The 10,045-nt window shown below is 36.8% G+C and overlaps 1 pseudogene; it reads right to left on the bottom strand.

Moving 5' to 3' along the window:
* Positions 1-5,254: 5,254 nt before the first annotated feature.
* Positions 5,255-6,066, bottom strand: LOC103351919 (cyclin-G1 pseudogene; annotated as a pseudogene).
* Positions 6,067-10,045: the final 3,979 nt, after the last annotated feature.

Below are 10,045 nucleotides of genomic sequence, written 5' to 3'. Positions count from 1 at the left end.
CCCTCTCGCTCTGTTACTCTCCCTTTCAAAAAAATTAATAAATCATTTAAAAGTTGCACTTAGGCTTCTATGTTTTTAGGAAAATTCAAATAGGTTTCTTGTCTAAATGCATTTTCTTTTTTTTTTTTTTTTTTTTTTTTAATTTTTATTTTTGACAGGCAGAGTGGACAGTGAGAGAGAGAGACAGAGAGAAAGGTCTTCCTTTGCCGTTGGTTCACCCTCCAATGGCCGCCGCGGCCAGCGCGCTGCGGCCGGCGCACCGCGCTGATCCGATGGCAGGAGCCAGGAGCCAGGTGCTTTTCCTGGTCTCCCATGGGGTGCAGGGCCCAAGCACCTGGGCCATCCTCCACTGCACTCCCTGGCCACAGCAGAGGGCTGGCCTGGAAGAAGGGCAACCGGGACAGAATCCGGCGCCCCGACCGGGACTAGAACCCGGTGTGCCGGCGCCACTAGGCGGAGGATTAGCCTAGTGAGCCGCGGCGCCGGCCCTAAATGCATTTTCAATAGAGAAAAATTTTTTTCTTAGTGATACAAACATTAAAATATTCAGAATATATACATGCTATTAAAATGCAGAGACTAAGGATACTAAAACAATGAGAATTTAAGTCTAAAATTAAGAAACAATCTACAAGAGAAACTACAGGAATTATTTTAAAATTATTTTTGAAACTGTAAAGTTTGTTAGAGAGAGAGAGAGAGCGGTCTCGTCTGTTGGTTCACTCCTCATGACTACAATGGCTGTGGCTTGGCAGGGACCAAAGGCAGGAGCCGGGAATGCAATCCAGGTGTCTTACATAGGTAGCAGAAATCCAGTTACATGAAACATCACTGCTGAGTCCCTGGGCCTGCATTTGCAGGAAACTGGAGTCAGGTATTGGAACCCTTGTAACTGGTGTGGGACATGGATGTCTTAACTGCTAGGCTAAACGCTAGCTTTGATTATAAGAATTTAAATTAGTTCATTGAAAGAAAGTCTGTAAAGTATTTTAATATCATCATTAATTATTTTAATAGTAACAAAACAAATGGATTATTTTCTTTCATAGTAGACTAAGAAGAAAAGTTTTACCATGAGTGGTTTAAATTAAGTGTAAGGAAAAATTCTACAAGTATAATACTTGCTGATACTAAAACTAGATGCTAATTTGCTGACTCAACATCTAATGTGGACCCACACAGGTAGACTTTTGTAATTGCTTGTGTGAATGTCAGAAACAAATAGTAAGTCGTATCAGAAAGCTGCATGCCAAAGGATGAGGGAACACATACACTGTTTCAATTCTCACTCCTACAGTCTCACTTTCCTCCTTCCCCCAGATTCTGAAGGTGCTATTTAGAGCTGAATTATAAATGTTTCAAAATACCACATTGGCTGTGTTTTAGTACGGAATGGGAAAATGGAGTAAGAGAAAGTTACTGTGTATTAAATAAACATAATCTTTTTTGGCATTGAGATTATTTTCTAAATTGAGTGCTACAAAGGTATAAAACAATTTGGAGAGAGAAAAATTTTTTTCTTATTAAAATTTTTATTTTTCTTGATAAGTTAGATTATGTTGAATGATACTATTGGTTTTTAATATAATGTGCACAAATCTGTGAACATTAAAACAGCATGAATTTTATATAAAATGTTAGAAAAACTCTATAACAACACAATTGTTAATCATGAGTTTGAAAGGCAACATTAGACTAAGGTTCCAAATGCAATTATATTTTCCACATGGTTGACTGAGGGATTTTCTGCGCAACTGGCTTTTTCAAGCAAAATGTTTGTGGATTTAATTCTATAAGAAGCAAAACTGGACTTTAGGTTCACACAAAACCTAGATACTTTCTGGAAGTGCACTTTTGATCTCCTGTTAACCTGAGGTTAGTAAAGGAAATAAGGCAATTTCAAAGAAATGAAATAATCAGCAATTTCTGATATCATCCAGATTACAATTCCCCGGTGAAAGGTCATTGGAAACATTCAGACTTGGACAACATATTTAAAGAGCCAGGGGAAAAATAGTGTCAAACTTATGAATGACATTTCAGACAAAGATTTACTAGCATAGGATACATGTTGGGGAACTAGCCTTTGATTGCCTGTCCCCTGAAATAACAAAGCTGGTTGTAAAAGAACAATGGGAGCACAGGGAACTGTTGACAGTGGAAACAAAGCAGTATCATGAGATTTTGCAGCCTATGGTGTAATGTTATCTAATGATACAATTTCTCACCATTCTTTCATTGAAACAACACATCTATGAAAGAAGTCATGGGGTGGTGAACGCATATGTTGAAATGATGAGGGTTTTATATAGGGATATCTTTGAGAATGGAGAATGTATTACTCTATAGAGCTAGGTGCTTCTATTATAAATTAAAATGAATTCAAATTTTATGATTCAAACTTCTTCAAAAACTTGGGAGGCTGGCATTGTGTCATACATGGGTTAAACTGCCACCTGTGATGCTGGCATCCCATATGGGGACTGGTTCAAATCTTGGCTGCTCCACTTCTCATGCAGCTCCCTGCTAATGCACCTGGGAAAGCAGAAGATGGCCCAATTGCTTGGGCCCCTGCACCCACATGGGAGACTTGGATGAAGCTCCTAGCTTCTGGCTTTGGCCTGGCTCAGCCCCTGCAGTTGCAGCCACTTGGGGAGTAAACCAGCAGATGGAAGATCTCTCTCTCTCTCTCTCTGTGTCTGTCCCTCCTCTCTATATAACTTCTCTTTTCAAATAAATAAATCTTAGAAAAAGTAAATGGGTAACTTTAACTTGAAATAAATGCAGACAACTTATGAATATTTATGCTAGCAAATTAATTCACTTATTCAAAAGCATGTATTGAGTACAACTATGTATCAAAAACTATGATGCAGTTAATACATATCATGTGTCCTCAAAGTGTTTATACTTGTCTAATTTATACAAAGTCTTCTTTGGTCTCTCCAGAAATTTAACAAAAAGTGTTCAGTGATGTAGACTGGTGACCAGACAAAGCCTATTAGTTATCTCACTACAGTTAAAAAATCAAACATTTAATTGAAAATCCTAATTATTACATCTCTTTGATCAGGAACTCCCTGTGTAAGGAGAGAATCAAACCATACTGAATCAAGCTCAAAGGAAAAGTCAACCAAGTTCTGTGAGACTGCCAAATGTAATCAGAATGTCAATACTCTAATTTTGCTTGCATTTCAATAACTTTATTGAAAGTTATATCACTTAGTACCAAAGAGAATGATATTTGGTTAGGTTCCCTCTGCCAACTCAAAGTTAACAATGATGTATCAAAATAACCAAAATATTACCAGCCTTTTGGAAAAACTGAAGTTACCTATAAAACACGTATTATAAAATTTGAGGATAATATATGCTGTGATTCTTTGGTTTTTATTTTTTGCTGCATATTTATCCACAACATCGTGTCAAAATTGATTATAACCACTCTGAATGAACTCAGGCTGTGCATTGCTCTGTTAATTATCCATGGCACCGCCACACTGTAGACCTCTTTGCATTCACTGACTGACTGAAGACTGTTTCTTGAACACCGCCTCAGTGATCTACTTATGAAGTCTACTGACTTTTCTTAAGATGCAGTAAGGGCACTAGTGGAAGCATATTCTTTAGAATTTTATTCCAATCTGAATTAGAAGCAATGGCAGTTTTATGAAAGCAGTACTTAGTATTCTGGAGTGTTAAATCTAGTCTGAACTTACTTTAGTGGAGTAAAGTAAGTTCTCAGAGTGATAATTTTAGCAACTAATAAAATAGAAAACAATTTTTCTTGATTGGACTAGACTGGGGCAGTAGATTCTGTAGGAAAGATCTTATCACACATACAAAACATCACCTGTTTCCTTGAAAAAATATTAAAGATTATGAATTTGCCAAACTTACTAAGTCTTTTTTTTGCTTCCTATAAAACACCTTCAAATTTAAATGTAATTCCCATTTACTAATAATGTCCCCTTCTCAGAATTATATTATTGCATTTTGGGCAACAGGAAACCATTTAAACTGCCAAAAACACTAACCTTTGTTATACCTTAAAAGTGCATATGTAAAATGTTACCTTGCTGAAAACCTCATAATTTAAAAAATTTAAATTATGTAGGTTAGCATTTTCCATACTACCTAAATATATCAATCAAATATAGAACGTTAAATCAATGTTAAGAAATGAATATTCACAGTTTACTTTCCCAAGCTTGTGATTAGTGCCTCACATTTATGCTTTTAACTTTGATTTGAGTGCTTCACGGATGAATTCATATCTAAACATAATTCCACTATAACATAATACTAATTAGGCAGTTTTCCCAAGCCTGAGAACATCATGCTCATCTAGTTGTAAAGTTTTAAGGCTTGAAATTGAAACTTATGAAAACACCATGGAATCCACAGCTCAGGGTTGTGGAGAAGGGGTTCAGAGCTTTTTTTTTGCTGTAATAATCCTCTTTAAATAAACAACAACAACAAAAAAACTTATCAGACACCCGTGAAATAATCACTATCAAAAGTGAACTAGCTGTTTAGGTTAAGTTTCATAATCACAGATAAGTTCAATATTAATTTAATTTTGAATGGAAAAAGATAAATTATTACCACTAGTTAAGAAATTTAAATGTCAAGCCTGTATACACAGTGACCCCAAGTTTACATTTTATGCATGTAACTACATTCCCAGGATTCCAAATATTATAGTAATTACAGTGTTGACACTCTTGCAGTTTCTAGACACCCAATGTCAAGACTCATCAGCTATATCTTGCTTTTTCTTTAAATACACTATCCAAGTTCATATTGATTTTGCTTATAAGCTAACATTCTCAAATTAGTCTACAAATGACCCAAAAGTTTGGTCTTACTGTCCTACTCAGCTAGTATATCTTTAAATGAGCCAGAGCTTAAGTCTACATAGAGCAAAATGATGTGCAACAAGAAAATACCATTTTACGGCTACTTTAAAAACTTGGGTTGTTGAGGAAGACACTTTTTATCTGCTGATTAATGAAATGACTAACATACATATCAGAGGTTGAATAATTCCTTACCCTTAGGGTACTATATACAGTATATGTCTTCAAATATTAGCTTACCAAATCAGTGAAGTCACTTCCTCTTTGCTATTGCAACTCCATTTTGTTTACTTTGAAGAGAATTGATATTTTAATTCTACAATTGTAAAAGAAAATTATAGCACTGGATAATTTCCTCTATATGGAGAATAGCAATGATCCAATTTTACGAATTAAGGAACCATTTCAGAAATTGTTGGAAGGTGAGTTACTCTGCAGTATCTATGCTTCAACTGCTGTGCAGTACGCCCAGACACAATCCATTTCAACTTCTGTTTGGTTTCGAACACTTGTTTGATGAATATTCAGTTAAGCACTTCGATACAAGCTCTTGCCAGAAGGTCAAATCTCTGCCATTTATCTTGGAATGTTTCTGAAGACATTCTATTCTTTCTGTTAACTCTATACGCTTTGCTTTAAAAAAAATATGATCCTGCAGTGACATGCCTGAGCTTCCAGTCTTTCAAAAATTAAGGCTATTTCTGCTTTCAAACGGCAAGTTCTCTTGAATGAGGGGGTAATAGAGTTGCAGAAACTGAAAGGCATTAGTAGCTTTGACTTTCCAACACACCTTCTCCAGTACAAGCTTTTCCATTCTCATTAAGGCTGAAACCGTAAACCTATATTGACTTATCTGGATCAAGTCGGTTGACAGTAGGACATTCCTTTCCTCTTCTATTGATTTTACAGCCAAATAAAAACAACTCAGACACTGACACGTCCAAGGTGCTTCATTTTACACAGGAATCTGTCCAGTAAATGCACAGCTCCAGAAAATGTCTCCCTGTCAAAGCCAGAAAACTGAATTAGACTAAGAAGATCTTTTACTGGGAAGTCCCTCGGTCGTGCAGTCATTCTGAGACCATTATTGTGTGCAGACTTAATTAGTCTCAAGCCACAGATTTTGGGTTGACATCTAGACTCGGGTTCCAACAGTGTTCAGCTGGTGTAGCAGTTTCTAAGAGTCAGCTGTTGTCAGCGGCTTCCTAAGTGGTAACCTCCCTCCCTGGGCCTGCTCTCACCTCACCCCAGGGAATCAGATTCCAGAGGTCTATGAGACCAGGGGACTCACAGGGAGAGGAGAGAGGCCCCGGGAGGGGGAGCCGTCCTGGGTGCAGGTCTTCCCAGCACCGCTGAGACACTGCCCTCCGAAGAGTCAGCTCGGAGCTGAAGGGAATACTTTAATATTAAATAGAAAGAATAATTGTCATGCATTCTTATGAATGTATGATGTGTGCTTTAGTTTCCTGTAGGGAAGACATCAACAGGATGCTAAGTTATAAAGAAAAGGTGATTGGTGAACGTAAGGGCAGAAGAAGAAAAGTTGTCAGGTTAAGGGTGTAGGACGCATTTATTTCCAATGGTGACAATACACCCGCAGTATTTCTAAGAGTACTGCTTTAGACTAAACTCTAGTCAATTAGAATACAGTAGTCCCTGCCTATCTACAGTTTTACTTTTTTGTGGTTTCAGTTACCCACAGAAAACTGTAGTCCAAAAAATGTTAATGAGAAATTATAGAAATAAGCTATTCATAAGTTTAAAGTGCATTCCACTTTGAGTATTAGGAATAAATCTCATGCCATCTGCTCTGTTTTGGCCCAGTTGGGAATCATCCATCTTTTAACTAAGATCTACTATTGGACAGCCCTTGTTTCAACTGCTGAGGGACAGTTTTTTTGTGTGTTTTTGTTTTTTCATACTATTTGTTGAACTCTGTACTTAATGTAGGGTTAATTTTATGTGTATAAAGTGAGCTGAAATAGATCTTAGTAAAAAATAAGAATGGGAATTAGATAAAGAGGAGGAAGTAGAGTGGGAGTACAGGTGGGAGGAAGGATAGGGTGGAAAGAATCACTATGTTCCTAAAATTGTATTGGTGAAATGCACGAAGCCTGTATATCTTAAATAAATGTTTTCTTGGGCAAAAATTACGTGTAAGGCAATTTACTTGGAGACATGAGAAATAATGTAGCCATATACAATAAAAATGAGAGTTCCTGTTAATAATTTAAATTCTTGTAAAAACATTTTTTAAAGATTTATTTATTTTACTCCGAAGTCAGAGTTACACAGACAGAGAAGGAGAGGCAGAGAGAGATAGGGCTTCCATCCACTAGTTCACTCCCCAGTTAGCCTCAACGGCCGGAGCTGTGCTGATCTGAAGTCAGGAGCCAGGAGCTTCTTCTGGGTCTCCCACGCGAGTGCAGGGGCCCAAGGGCTTGGGCCATCTTCTACTGCTTTCCCAGGTCATAGCAAAGAGCTGGATGGGAAGTAAAGCAGCCGAGACTCGAACCGGCGACCATATGGGATGTCAGCACTGCAGGCGATGGCTTCACCCAATACGCCACAGCACTGGCTCCATAAAATGATTTTATAAAGCAACAGGAAAAAAGAGGAACTGAGGGATATAAACTGAGTTTTATAACTTGTTTAGTGAAAGTTCAATTGAAAAAAGATTAGTTATAATTAGGATTCAAGTTTTAGTTTGTTTTTTTTTTTTTTAATAACCTAAGCTAAATTTGTGGTCATGGATTACCATTTCCTCACAATGAATTACAAGTGATTGTTTTTTCCTTTTGCTCGACTCTATATATCTGAATATGTAACTTTTGTTAACCTGATTATTTCTGGGTAGTTGAACAAGAGTCAAAAGTGCTCGCTATTCATCATCTGTCATATCATTTTTCACTGATGTTGATTTAGCTGATTCGTTAGCTATACAAGTGTTTCCCTTCATTTCTCTTCATTATGATTTCCTTAAAACAATTTCAGTAAACATGGTGGAGCAGGTATCTCTTTGATACAAAGGTTTCATGTCTTCTGAATATATGTACAGGATTGGGATTGCTGAATTATATTACAGTTCCATTTCTAGCTCTTTTTTTTTTTTTTTTTAAGAAATCTCCATACTGCTTTCCATAGTGGCCCTACTAATTTTTATCCCCACTAACTGTGTGAAAGAGTTCCCCTTTCTCGGATTCCAATTCAATCCCATCAAGGTGGCATGTACCAATGCCATCTCACTAGTCCAAGTGATCAATTTCTGTTCACAATTGATCATAATGATAGGACTAAGAACCAAAGGGATCACATAAACAAGAATAGTGTCTGCAAATACTAGCTGATAGAATTTAAAAAAAAAAGGGAGAGAACGATCCAACATGGGAAGTGAGATACACAGCAGACCCATAGAATGGCAGATGTCCTAAACAGCACTCTGGCCTCAGAATCAGCCCTTAAGGCATGCGGATCCGGCTGAAAAGCCCATGAGAGTATTTCAGGCATGGAAAGCCAAGACACTCTGGGGAAAAAAAAAAAAACCTAAATGAAAGATCTCTGTGAGTGAGATCCCAGTGGAAAGAACGGGTCATCAAAGAAGGAGGTACCTTTCTCTGAAGGGAGGAGAGAACTTCCACTTTGACCATGGCCTTGTCTAAAAATGATCAGAGTCAATGAACTCAGGGGGCTTCCATAGCCTTGGAAACTCATGACTGGAGCATAGGGAGATTACTGATGCCATAAACAAGAGTGTCAATTTGTTAAGTCAACAACAGGAGTCACTGTGCACTTACTCCTCATGTAGGATCTTTGTCCTTAGTGTGCTGTACATTGAGATTTAATGCTATAACTAGTACTCAAACAGTATTTTTCACTTTATGTTTCTGTGTGGGAGCAAACTGTTGAAATCTTTACTTAATGTATGCTAAAATGATCTTCTGTATATAAAGAGAAACGAAAATGAATCTTGATGTGAATGGAAGGGGAGAGGGAGTGAGAAAGGGGAGGGTTGAAGGTGGGAGGGAAGTTATGGGGGGGAAAAGCCAATGTAATCCATAAGCTGTACTTTGGAAAGTTATATTCATTAAATAAAAGCTTAAAAAATAAAAAAATAAAAATAAAATAAAATCTATATACAAAAAAAAAAAAAAAAGAGTTCCCCTTTCTCCACATTCTTGTCTGAGTTTGTTACTTTCTTTTTGATAATAAACATTCTGACAGGGATGAACTGATAGCTCGTTGAGGTTTTTATTTTCATTTCCAGGATGTCTATTGATATTGAGCATTTAAAAATATATTTGTTGACAAATTTATTTCTTCTTTTGAGAACCATCTATTGAGGTTCTCCTAGACCTCTGGAATAGTCTTTTGCTTAGTTCTTAACTGCATTACTTGTTTTGTGTTGTACGACTTTTTCACTACCTGATATATCCTGTGTATTAATCCTTTGTCATATAAATAGCTTACAAATATTGTCTCCCATTGTGTCAGATGTCTCTCCACTGTACTGATTGTTTTGTTTGTTGTGCAGAAGCTTGCAACCATGTGTACTGCAGCAATATTCACAATAACCAAGATACAGAATCAACCAAGGTGTCACTCATCAGGTGAATGAATGCAGAAAATGTGGTATATACATACATAAGGCAATATTATTCAGTCATACAAACAATAGAATCCTGTAATTTGCAGCAAAATGAACGAAACTGGAGCATGTTAAGGGAAATAAGCCAGACTCAGGAAGACAAATACAACATTTCTTTCCCATATGCAGAAACTGAAAGCAAATGAAAAAACTCAGTCTTATGATGGGATAGTGATTAGTAGAGGCTTAGAGGGATGGGGAGATAAAGTGAATTTAGATTTTGATAAAGGGTACCAAATCAGAGTTAAATGGAAGGAATAAGTTCCCGGTGTTACAATAGTGGAGAACCCATAGTTCATAATGATCTAGTTTGTATTGTACGAAGATATAGAAGAGAGAAACTCTAAGCCTCCTATCAGAAAAGAATGTCAAAGAAGGCGAGGTGCTGATTGGCCTTTTCTGATCTGTACACACTGTATGAATGTATTGAAATATCACACTGTAGCCCATAAATATGTATGATTATTATAAATTAAAAGTTAGAATAAAAGGAAAATCAATTTTAACCCTTTATTTTAAAACAATCTTTTTCAGGGGT

Source organism: Oryctolagus cuniculus, chromosome X, assembly GCF_964237555.1.
Source record: "Oryctolagus cuniculus chromosome X, mOryCun1.1, whole genome shotgun sequence".
In the NCBI taxonomy this organism is placed as follows: Eukaryota; Metazoa; Chordata; class Mammalia; order Lagomorpha; family Leporidae; genus Oryctolagus; species Oryctolagus cuniculus.
Note: the sequence above shows the minus strand (reverse complement) of the source record. Positions and strands in the feature narration are given on the sequence as shown.